General features: G+C 34.4%; 1 protein-coding gene and 1 pseudogene across 8 annotated transcripts in view; one reads left to right on the top strand and one right to left on the bottom strand.

Annotated features, from left to right (window-relative positions):
* The window catches only part of STXBP5L (syntaxin binding protein 5 like), a 411,609-nt gene that overhangs the window by 40,047 nt on the left and 359,513 nt on the right, over positions 1–12,049 (bottom strand). The window lies entirely within an intron of this gene.
* On the top strand, positions 8,138–8,688 carry LOC116864612 (annotated as a pseudogene).

Genomic DNA, 12,049 nt, shown 5'->3' with positions numbered 1-12,049 from the left:
GTTTATGCTGAGGGGCAGAGGAGAGAAGGCACCTGCTGGCTCCTTTGTCAGAGGAAATACCACCTCTCAGATGCATCTGGGAAGTGGAAAACGTCTCTTCCAGTGCATTCCATGGGATCCTCTGTTTTTGTTGTCTGCTCCTGGGTTATCTGCCTTTCTCCACAGAAGCACTGCAGTTCTTCACTTGTCTCCACACCTGCCATGCTGTGGACCTTTCTAACTCCAGTCTTTGGAGCCCGTTGGGTGTAAAAACTTATGAAAATCATCTCCTCTCATTTTCCTAGTCAATGGCTATGAGGAAGTGTTTTCTTTGTGTGATTATCTGTATGCTCTTCTCTTTTGTCTTGCCTCTCTCTATGACCAGGGCTCTATCTTCCTTCTGTGGCATTCATGATCTGTTTCTCCCCCAAATCACTTCTGTGCACTTCCTACTTCCCACAGTGTGGCTTCTTCTGTCCGTATAGTTGTGTAGTTTGTTCTGTTAGTTCTTAGAAAGATTTCTTGGGTATTCAGAATGATTTTTTTTATATTTATCTAGTTGAGTTGGGAGATCAGGCAAGCTTAGTTTTCTCTTACTACTCCCGCATCGTAGCTCCTGCTCTGCTAGTACTTAAATGTAAATTAAATAACAAAATTGTGAACTCTTAGTTTTAGAAATCTGAGAACATCATTCTTCTCCCTCATTTTTAGATGATAGATAATTATTTGACAATTATATTCTTCAGCACAGGTTGAGACATAATTGACATACAACAGACTGTCCATGTTTAAAATTAAAAGAAACTGTTTCAGTTGTCACAGTAAAAATAATGAATATATCTCTCACCTCTCCCAGTTGCCTAAATCTTATTTTTAATGCTTCCATCCTGCCTCTCTCCATTGGCTCTATATCCTCAACAATGACTGATGTACTTCGTTACTACAGATTAGTTTGCATTCCATGGAATTTTATATAGGAGCAGCCATGTAGCTTATATTTGTTTTTGTCTGACTTCTTTCATTCACCATGCTTAGTATGAGGTTCTGCCATGTTATTGTGTTTACCAAGAGCTCATTTCTCTTTATTGCTGAAGAGTTTTCCACTGTATGGGTAAGGCATAATTTAACATTCACTCATTGATGGATTATTAGGGATGTTTCTAGTCATCAGTTATTTTTTTAAAGAAATTTAAAAACTAATCTGTTTTACTTACCCACATATTTACCATTTCCAGGGCTCTTCATTCCTCTGTGTATATCTAAATTTTCCTCTATATTATTTTTCCTTCTTTCAGAAGGACTTCTTGTAATGTTTCTTGTAGAGCTGAATTTTTAGTCCTGGATCTTTTCAGTTTTGTAAAAGTATTTATTTCACCTTCATTTTTAATGATATTTTGTTTAGAATTCTAGATTGACTTTTTTTCAGTACTTAAAGAATGTTCTTTCACTGTCTTTTAGCTTGTAAGTCTGCTGTTATTCTTATATTTATTACTCTATTTGTTAATAATTTTTTTTCCACCCTCTCTGGCTTTTTTTAATGAATTTCAATTATGATGTACTTGGTATAGTGTTCATCATGTTTCTTATGCTTGAAGTTCATTAAACTCCTTGGATCTGTGAACTTACAGTGTTCATCAAATTAGGAAGATTTTTGGTATGACTTATTCAAACATTTTCCTGTCCCATCCTTTCTTTCCTCTTCTGAGACTCCTATTGTATGTGTATTAGGTAACTTGAAGTTTATCAATAGATCACTAATTCTCCATTCACTTACTTGGGGCTTTTTATTCCTTTGTTTCATTTTAGAGCGCAAATTTGAGTTCAGTAGTTCTTTTTTCATTGTCTGTTCCTCTGTTTGTCCCATCTAGTGTATATTGCATGTAATCTCATACATTATATTTTTCATTTCCAGAAGTTCAATCTGAATCTTTTTGGTATCTTCCATGTGTCTTCTTAACATGCTTGTGCTTTCTTCTAGCTCCTTTAATATATGGAGTATATTTATGATAGTTGATTTAATGTCCTTGTCTACTGAATTTATCCTATGTATCATTTCTGGATTAGTTTCTGTTGATTGATAGTTTGTCTTCACCATGGACTGTATTTTCCTTTTGATATGCTATCATTGCCTGGAAGCTAGACATTGTGAATCTTATGTTATTAGGTGCCATTTGGTTTTTATTCTTCAGCTATGCTTGAACTTTGTTCCAAGGCACAATAATGCTTCTTAGAAACCACACTAAGTTGCCAAAAAGTGTATAGGATAGCAGTGTAGTTTATGGATAAGTGAATTGAATGACAGTAGTTATTCAAGAAACAGGGAGAAATTAGGAATGCTTTGTTACTATAAGGTACTTGTACTTCCCATTAAGCAGTACAGTGTTACTTTAAACGGGACTTAGATCAGTTGTAAATGTATATTGCAAACTCTACAGTAACCACTAAAAAATTAAAAAAGAGAAATAATACAGATACACTAAGAAGTAGAAAAGAATCATATATAAAATGCCCAGTTTAAAGTAAAAAACCAGAAAAAAAGTAAAAAGAAAATAAGAATAAGGGTAATGAATAGAAAACAGTAAGGACCATGGTAGACACTAATCCAATTATATAATCATTTTAAATGTGCATGTTCTAAATAAACTAAGAGATTATCAGAGTAGTTCAAAAAATAAGCTCAAGTATTATGTTGTCTACAAGAAAACCAGTTTAAGTATAAATGGATATATAGATTAAAAGTAAAGGTATAATGAAAGGTATAATGAAAAGTAAAGGCTAACGTTCATTAAAAATTAATAATACATATGTATCTATGCAGTTGCTCCAGGATAGTGGAGAACATGGTAAGACCAATGAACCCCATAACCACTTGCTCACTGCCACACTCCATTTGTTATGAAATTAATTTCTTGATGCTGTGTGCATTACCATGGTGGTAGATAAGGTATGATGTAAGTCCATGGATGGTAGTTTTAGCAGAAACATTTCATGCAGGGAAGGTAGATCCATATCCAGAATAATATCTATTCCACTAAGAAGAACATCTTTCCCTTCCTTGATGAAAATGGTCCAATGTAACCAACCTTCCACTAGTAACTGGCTGATGACCCAGGGAATGGTGCCAAATTGGACAAAGTGTTGGTTTCTGCTGCTGTAATATTGGGCACTCAGTAGTGGTTGTAGCCAAGTCAGTCTTGGTAAGTGAAAGTCCATGTTGCTCAGTCCATGCATAACCTCCATTTCTGTCGCCATGGTTACTTTGTTCATGAGCCCATTAGTGCTGAGAGAATTGATTGGGAAAGAGACTAACTGGTATCCACAGAATGGGCCATTCTAACCAACTTGATTATTAAAATTTTCCTCTGGGGAGGTTACCCTTTGGTGAGCATTCACATGGGACAAAAAGGAACACTACCTCAAAAACTAATGATGTACTGTATGGTAACTAACATAACATAATAAAAAAAGATAAAACATCAACAAAGTTTTCTATATACTAGCTACAGAATTTGAAATTAAAACTGGTAACATTTACATTGGCACCCTCAAAAATAAAGTACTTAGGCATAAATCTAACAAAACATTTATGAGATCTCTATGAAGAGAACTATAGAACTACAAAAAAATTTCTTTACTGAAGAAACTGAAGAACAAAGAAAAAGATATTCTGTGTTCATAGGTAGGAGAACTCAATACTGTCAACGTGTCAGTTCCTCCCAACTTCATCTATAGATTCAACATAGTCTTAAGTCAAATCCCCAGCAGGTTATTTTGTGGATATTGACAAACTGATAGTATACTTACATAGAGAGGCAAAAGACCAGGAATAATAACATAGTATTTCAAGAGGAGACCACTGTCAAAGGACTGGTGCTACCTAACTACAAGACTTACCATAAAGCTAAAGTAAGGAGGACTGTATTGGTGACAAAACAAGACAAACAGATTGAAGGGGCACAGAGCTGAAAGTCCAGAAATAGATCCACATATAGTAGCCAACTGATCTTTGACTAAGGAGCAAAGGAAATACAATGGAGCAAAAACAGTCTTGACAAATTGTGCTAGAAGGACTGGAAACTCACATGCAAAAATATGAATCTAGGTACAGACACTATATCCTTCAAAAAAATTTTAACTCAAAATGGATCAGAGACCTAAATGTAAACACAAAACTAGAAAATGACTAGAAGAAAATATAAAATCTAGAAGACCTTGGATTTGGTGATGACTTTTTAGATAAAACATAAACATGATCTATGAGAGAAAAAATTGATAAGTTGGGCCTGCTCTGTGAAGGGTACTATCAAGAGAATGAGAAGATGATACAGACTGGGAGAAAACAATTGCAAAAGATACACCTGATAAAGTTTGTTTTTTAAAGATTTATTTATTTTAGAGGGAGAGTCTCAGGCAGACTCCTTGCAGAGTGCAGAGCCCAATGCAGAGCTCGAGCTCATGATCCTGAGATCATGACCTGAACCAAAACCAAGAATTGGACACTTAAGTGACTGCACCACCCAGATGCCTCAAGATACATATGATAAAGGACTGTTATCCAAAATACACAACACTTAAAGCTCAAAAATAAGAAAATAAACAACCCAACTAAAAAATGGGCAAAAGATCTGAACAGATACTACACCAAAGAAGATGGACAGATGGCAAAAAGCATATGAAAATATTTAAAATTATAAATTAAAGCAATGAAAAACAGGTATATACTTATATGTAGGTATATACTTGTCATAGAGTTGAAACCATACAATATGTAGCCTTTTCAGATAGACTTAATTTAGTGATAAAATCTCAGACACCATCAACACCGAATGCTAGAATGAATATGGAACAATAGGAACTCTCATTGTTAGGAGATGCAAAAATTATACTTTGTTACAATGGAAGACAGTTTCTCAGTTTCCTAAAATAAACATACTCCTATCATATGATTCAACAATCATGCTCCTTGGTATTTATCCCCCAAAGCTAAAACTTATGCCCATATAAAAACCTGCACATGAATGTTTATAGCAGCTTCATTCATTAATTGCCAAAATCTGGAAGCAACCAAATGTCCTTCAGTAGGTGAATGGATAAATTGTGATATATCCAGACAATGAAATATTCTAAAAAGAAATGAGCAATGAAGCTACAGAAAACATACAGAGGAAACTAAAATACATATCACTAAATTAAGTCTATCTGAAAAGGCTGCATATTGTATGGTTTCAACTGTATGACAATCTGGAAAAGGCCAACTAAGAAGACAGCAAAAAAATCAGTGGTTGGTTGCCAGGGTTTAAGGAGGAGGGAATGATAAATAGGCTGACAGAAGATTTTTAGAGTGGTAGTATTCTGTATTATAGTGTATTACACCATAATGATGGATATGCTTGGTGTTTAGACCTATATATAATGCCACATGAGCCCTACTGTAAATATGAATTCTGGGTGATACTGATGTCTTAATGTAAGTTTGTCAATGGTAACAAGTGTACCACTCTCATGGAGTCTGTTAATAGTGGGGAGGCTATGAGTGTGTAGACAAAGGTATATGGAAACTCCACTTTCCTCTCAGTTTTGCTGAAACCTAAAATTACTTTAAAAAATAAAGTGTATTAAAAAGTATATTAAACCTAGTCCTATCTGTTTTTTACAATGGTTGTATCATTTTGGATTTTACCAGCAGAGTAAGAGAGTTTCTGCTGATCAGTGATATCTTCACCATGAGGTAGTTTTGCCACTGTCTTTTATTATAGTTAATCTAATGGGTACTTATTTAGTTGTAGTCCATTGTTGTTTTAATGTGTATTCCTCTAGTGGCTAATGATGTTGGAATATCTTCCCATGTGCTTACTTAGCATCTGTATATCCTCTTTGGTAAAGAGTCTATCCAAATAGTTTGCCCATTTTTTAAAAATAAATGTTTTATTTTGGAAAAATTTTAGATTTAGAGGAAAGTTGCTAAGATGATACATAAATTTCTCACCGTGGTACATTACTCTTAACTAAATTCTAGACTTTGTTTCTCTAGTTCTTTGAAATTTTTTCCTACATTTTTGATTGAAGTGAAATTCATATAATATAGAATCAACCATTTAAAAATGTACAAGTTAGAGGCATTTAGTACATTCATAATGTTGTATAACCACCACCACTATATAATTCACATTTTTATCACCACAAAGAATAGCACTGACTCATTAAGCAGTTATTACCCATTCTCTTCTTCAGCCACTGGCAACCATCAGTCTGCTTTCTGTTTCTAGGGACTTAACTATTCTGGGTGTTTCATATAAATGGAATCATGTAATATGTGGCCTTTTATGTATGGCTTCTTTCACTTTATATGTTTCTGAGCTTCACCCATTTGTAGCATGGATCCACTTTTTAAACTTTAATAAAATATTTTTAAATTATGGTAAAATACATGTAACATAAAATTTATAATCATACCCATATTTTAAGTGTGCAGTTCATTGGTAGTAAGTATATTCATATTGTTTTGCAACCATCATCACTAGCCATCTCCAGAATTCATCTTGTAAAATGAAATTCATTGTTAATTGAACTGTAACTCCTCATTTACTCCTCTCCCAGGCCCTGGCAACCATCATTCTACTTTCTCTTTGCATTTGACTACACTGGGTGCCTCATATAATTGAAATCATATATTTTTGTGTCTTTTTATTGCTGACTTATTTTACTGAGCATAATAGCCTCAAAGTTCATGAATCTTGTAGCGTATGTCAGAATTTCCTTCCTCTTAAAAATTGAATGCATTCCACTGTATGTATATATTCCACATTTTGCTGATCCATTTTAACTCTTGTCAATACTGCTGTTATGAATATGTGTATACAAACATCCCTTTGAGACTCTGTTTTCAATTTTTGGGAATATATACCCAGAAATGGATTAGCTAGATCATGCAATAAATCTAATAATTTTTATTTAACAGCCATAGTATTTTCTATAGCTGCTGTACCATTTCACATTCTGTTGGCCAATATGGTGTTGAATTTTTACATGCATATTCATAGGGGATATTGGTCTCTTATTCATTGTGGTATTGTCTAGCTTTGAAATTAGGGTGATGTTGATATCATAGAGTGAGTGAGGAAATGTTCCCCCTCTTCTATTTTTTGGTAGAGATTGAGAAGGATTGGCATCAATTATTTAAATATTGGGTAGAATTCACCAGCCATCTCATCTTTGGTCTTCCTTTGTTAGAAATTTTTGAGTACTGACTCAATATCATTACTTATTTTAGCTATGTTGAGATTTTCTTCTTGAGTAGTTTTGAAAATTCATGTGTTTATAGGAATTTGCCTGTTTCATTTAGGTTATCTAATGTTGGTATACAGTTGTTCAAAGTATTACCCTCTTTTCTGTACGTTTGATATTAATGTCCCTACTTTCATTTTGATTTTAATTATTTGTATCTTCTCTCCTTTTTTCTTAGTCTAGGTAAAGTCTTGTTGATTTGTTGATCTTTTCAAACAACCAACTTTTGGTTTTGTTGATTATTGTCTTTCTTTCTCTGTTTTGTTTATCTTTAATCTTTATTATTTCCTTACTTCTGCTAGCTTTGGGTTTAAGTTAGTCTTTTCTAGTTTGTTGAAGTATAGAGTTGTGTTGTTAATTTGGGATCTTACTTCAACATAGGCATTTACAGTTATAAATATCCTCTGAGCTATGTTTTTGGTATAACCTGTAAATTTTGCTTTTATTTCATGTGTCTCAAAGTATTTCACATTTCACTTGTGATTTCCTTTTTGACCTTTTGGCTGTTTACAAGTGTGCAGTTTAATTTCCAAATTTTGTGAATTTCAGTTTTTACTGATTTCTAGTTTCATCCCTTGGTGGTTAGAGAGAAAAAACTTTGTATGATTTTAATCTTTTTTTTTTTTTTTTTTTTTTTTAAGTAGCCAGAGAGACAGGCAGAGAGATAGGAGGAAGCTGGCTCCCTGCCGAGCAAGAGCCTGACTCGGGGCCTGATTCCAGGACCCTGAGATCACGACCAGAGCCGAAGGCAGATGCCTAACCCACTGAGCCACCCAGGCACCCCTGATTTTAATCTTTTTAAGTTTATTGAGGCTTGGAGCCAATGCCCTCTCTTCCTCCACTTCATGGCAGAACCCCAGGACAGGAGCCTCAGATGAAAGAAACTATCATGAACCAGGAGAAACTCACCAAACTGTAAGCACAAGTGCGCATTGGTGGGAAAGGAATTACATCCCAAAACAAGAAGGTGTTCATAGAACAGCTACAGCAGATGGTAAAAAAACTTCAGTTCTCCTTAAGTTAGCGGTAAACAATATCTCTGATATTGAAGAAGTGAATATGTTCACAAACCAAGGAACAGTGATCACTTTAACAACCCTAAAGTTCAGGCATTGCTGGCACTGAAAACTTTACCATTTTAGGGCATGCTGACACAAAGCAGCTGACAGAATTGCTACCCAGTATCTTAAACCAACTTGGTGTGGACAATCTGACTAGTTTAAGAAGACTGGCTGAAGCTCTGCCCAAACAATTCTGTGGATGGAAAAACACCACTTGCTACCTGAGAGAATGATGATAATGAAGTTCCAGATCTTGTAGAGAATTTTAATGAAGCTTCCAAGAATGAAGCAAACTGAATTGAGTCAAATTCTGAAGAAGATAAAACTTGAAGTTACTGGGAGCTATTATTTTATATTATGACTACTTTTTAAAATTTCGTCTATGGATCTGATGAAATCTAGGTCTCTAATATTTTTAAGACCAAGCCCCATGGACACTGCAGCTCTTTTCAGTTTTTGCTTATACACAATTCATTCTTTGCAGCTAATTAAGCTGAAGAAGCCTGGGGATAATGTTTGAAACAAAGTTAATAAAGTTTTTTGCCTAGGAAAAAAAATTACTGAGGCTTCTTTTGTGGCCTAAAATATGTTTTAGCCTCAAGAATGTTCCATGTGTACTTAAGAAGAGTATGCAATTCTATTGTTATGTGGAGTACTCTGTCTGTTAAAACTAGTTGGCTCATAGCATTATTCACATTCTCTGTTTCATGTTTAATCTCCTGGCTAGATTTTCTATGCACCATTGAAAGCAGGCTATTGAATTCTTCAACTATTATTACTAATTCTCTAATTAGTAATTAGTTTCTAATTAGTTTAATTCTCCCTTCAATTTTTTTCAATGTTGCTTCATATATTCTGGGTTCTGCTGTTTGTGCACATTTGTCTGTAATTGTTATATCTTCTCACTAAATTAACTCTTTTATCCTTCTTTGTTTCTTGTAGCAGTTTTTAACTTAAGGTCTATTTTGGTCTTAGTATTGCCATACGAATTCTCTTTTGGTCATTACTTGCATGGAGTCTTTTTCCATCCTTTTAATTTCAACCTATTTGTATTTTTTGATCTAAAATGACTCTCTTGTAGATAATATATAGTTAGATTATATATTTTTAAATCTATTCTGCCAGTGTGTCTTTTAATTGGTGAGTTTAATCCATTTGAAGTAATTACTGATAAGGAAGAATTTCTGCCATTTTTCTATTTGTTTTCCAGAAGTATACCTTCGTTCATGAATTGCTTCAATATTTCCTTCTTTTATATTTAATTTTTCCCAGTGCATCTTTTTATTCCCTTCATATTTCCTTTTTTTTTTTTTTTTAGTTATTAATGGTTATCCTGGAGATTACAAATTCACAACAATGTCTTTTGAATTCTACCAATTTAGCTTCAATAGCATACAAAACTCTGTTGCTTTAAATGTCCATCACCTTCCCTTATATTGTTGTCTTCATATCTTTATTTATTACATGTCCATTAAAGATTTAGATCTTTGACTCTTAAATCATGTAGGAAATAAGAGTTGAAACCCCAAAATATAATAATATTGGCTTTTAATCTAACTATGTAGTTACTTTTACCACTGTTCTTTATTTCTTTATATGTCTTCAAGCTACTGTCAAATGCCTTTTCATTTCAGTCTGTAGAGCTTCTTTTAGTATTTCTTGTAGGGAAGATCTACTAGTCATGACCTCTCTTTGCTTTTGTCTGTCTGGCAATGTCTTAATTTCACTTTAATTTTTGAAAGAACATTTTACCAGATATAGGAATTCCTTGTTGATACTTTTTCTCCATCACTTTAAATATGTTATCCCACTACCTTCTGGCCTCTTTGGCTTCTTACGTGGATTTGGCTAGCAAAATTATTGAGGATTTCTTATTCATGATGAGTCACTTCTCTCTTGCTTCTTTTAAGATCCTCTTTTTGTAAAGTTTGATTATAATGCATCTGAGTGAGTATCTTTTTGAGTTTATTACATTTGGAGTTTGAAAAGTTTCTTGGATGTGTGGCTTATGTCTTTCCTCAAGTTAGAGAAGATTCCAGCTATTATTTCTTCAAATATTGTTTCTTCTCCCTTTTCTCTTCTTCTCTTTCTCAAGTATTCCCATAATATGTAGGTATGCTTGATAATGTTTCACAAATCCCTTAATCTCTATTCATTTTCCTTTGTTTTACTTTTGTTCTTCAATGTCAGTAATTTCAATTGTACTTCAGGCTGGCCAGTTTCCTCTGCTACTCAAATCTGGTGTTGAACCTTTCTGGTGAGTTTTTCATTTTAGCTATTGTAATTTTAGCTTCAGAATTTCTACTTTTTTCCTTTTTTTAAAAAAAATTATTTATTTATTTATTTGACAGACAGAGATCACAAGTTGGCAGAGAGGCAGGTAGAGAGAGAGGAGGAAGAAGGCTCCCTGCTGAGCAGAGAGCCAGATGCAGGGCTTGATCCCAAGGACCCTGGGATCATGACCTGAGCTGAAGGCAGAGGCTTTAATCCACTGAGTCACCCAGGTACCCCTACTTTGTTCCTTTTTATAATTTATATTTCTTTGTTGATGGTCTCTGTTCACTGTTATCCAAGATTCTTTTTTTTTTTCTTTTAAGATTGATTATTATAAAGAGAGCATGGAGGGGAGGGGCAGAAGGAGAGGGAGAGAAAAAATCTCAAGCAGACTCCCAGCTAAACAGAAATTCCTATGTGGGACTCAATCCCAGGATCCTGAGATCATGACATGAGCCAAAATCAAACATTGGATGCTCAACTGACTGAGCCACCTGGGTGCCCCCAATGTTATCCAAGATTCTTAATTGGTTTTTAATTTGGGCTTGCTTTAGATTCATGGTTTATTAATCTTTTTAAAAATTAGTTATTTTTTTATCATATTTTAAGCATTCTAAAAGTCTTATTTTAAAAGTCTTTTTAAAATTATGTTCAGTTAGTCACTGTATAGTACATCATTAGTTTTTGATGCAGTGTTCAATGATTCATTAGTTGCGTGTAACACCCGGTGCTCCTCATAATACATGCCCTCCTAAATACCCATGACCCAGCTACCCCTTACCCCCATGCTCTCCTCTAAAACCCTTAAAACTGGAAAACCCTTGTTTTCCAGAATTCATAGTCTCTCATGGTTCATCTCCCTCTCTCATTTCTTCCCTTTCAGTTTTCCCTCCCTTCCCCTATGGTTCTCTGTGCTATTCCTTATGTTCCACATATAAGTGAAACCATATGATAACTATCTTTCTCTGCTTGACTTATTTCACTTAGCATATTCCCCTCTAGTTCCATCCATATTGATACAAATGGTGGGTATTCATCCTTTCTGATGGCTGAGTACTATTCCATTGTATATATGGACCACATCTTCTTTATCCATTCAACTGTTAAAGGCCATCTCAGCTCCTTCCACAGTTTGGGTATTATGGACATTGCTGCTAGGAACACTGGGGTTCATGTGCCCCTTCTTTTCATTATTTCTGTATCTTTGGGGTAAATACTTAGTAGTGCAATTGCTGGGTCATAGGGAAGCTCTATTTTTAACATCTTGAGGAATCTCCATACTGTATTTCAGAGTGACTGTAGCAATTTGCATTCCCACCAACAGCGTAAGAGGGTTCCCCTTTCTCCACATCCTTATCAACATTTTTTGTTTCCTGTTTTGTTAATTTTTGCCATTTTAACTGGTGTAAGGTGGTATGTCACTGTGGTTTTGATTTGTATTTTCCTGATGG

Source organism: Lontra canadensis, unplaced genomic scaffold (genome assembly GCF_010015895.1).
Source record: "Lontra canadensis isolate GAN:19392208 unplaced genomic scaffold, GSC_riverotter_1.0 scaffold6, whole genome shotgun sequence".
Lineage (NCBI taxonomy): Eukaryota > Metazoa > Chordata > Mammalia > Carnivora > Mustelidae > Lontra > Lontra canadensis.
This window is presented reverse-complemented; position numbering and strand designations above follow the sequence as displayed.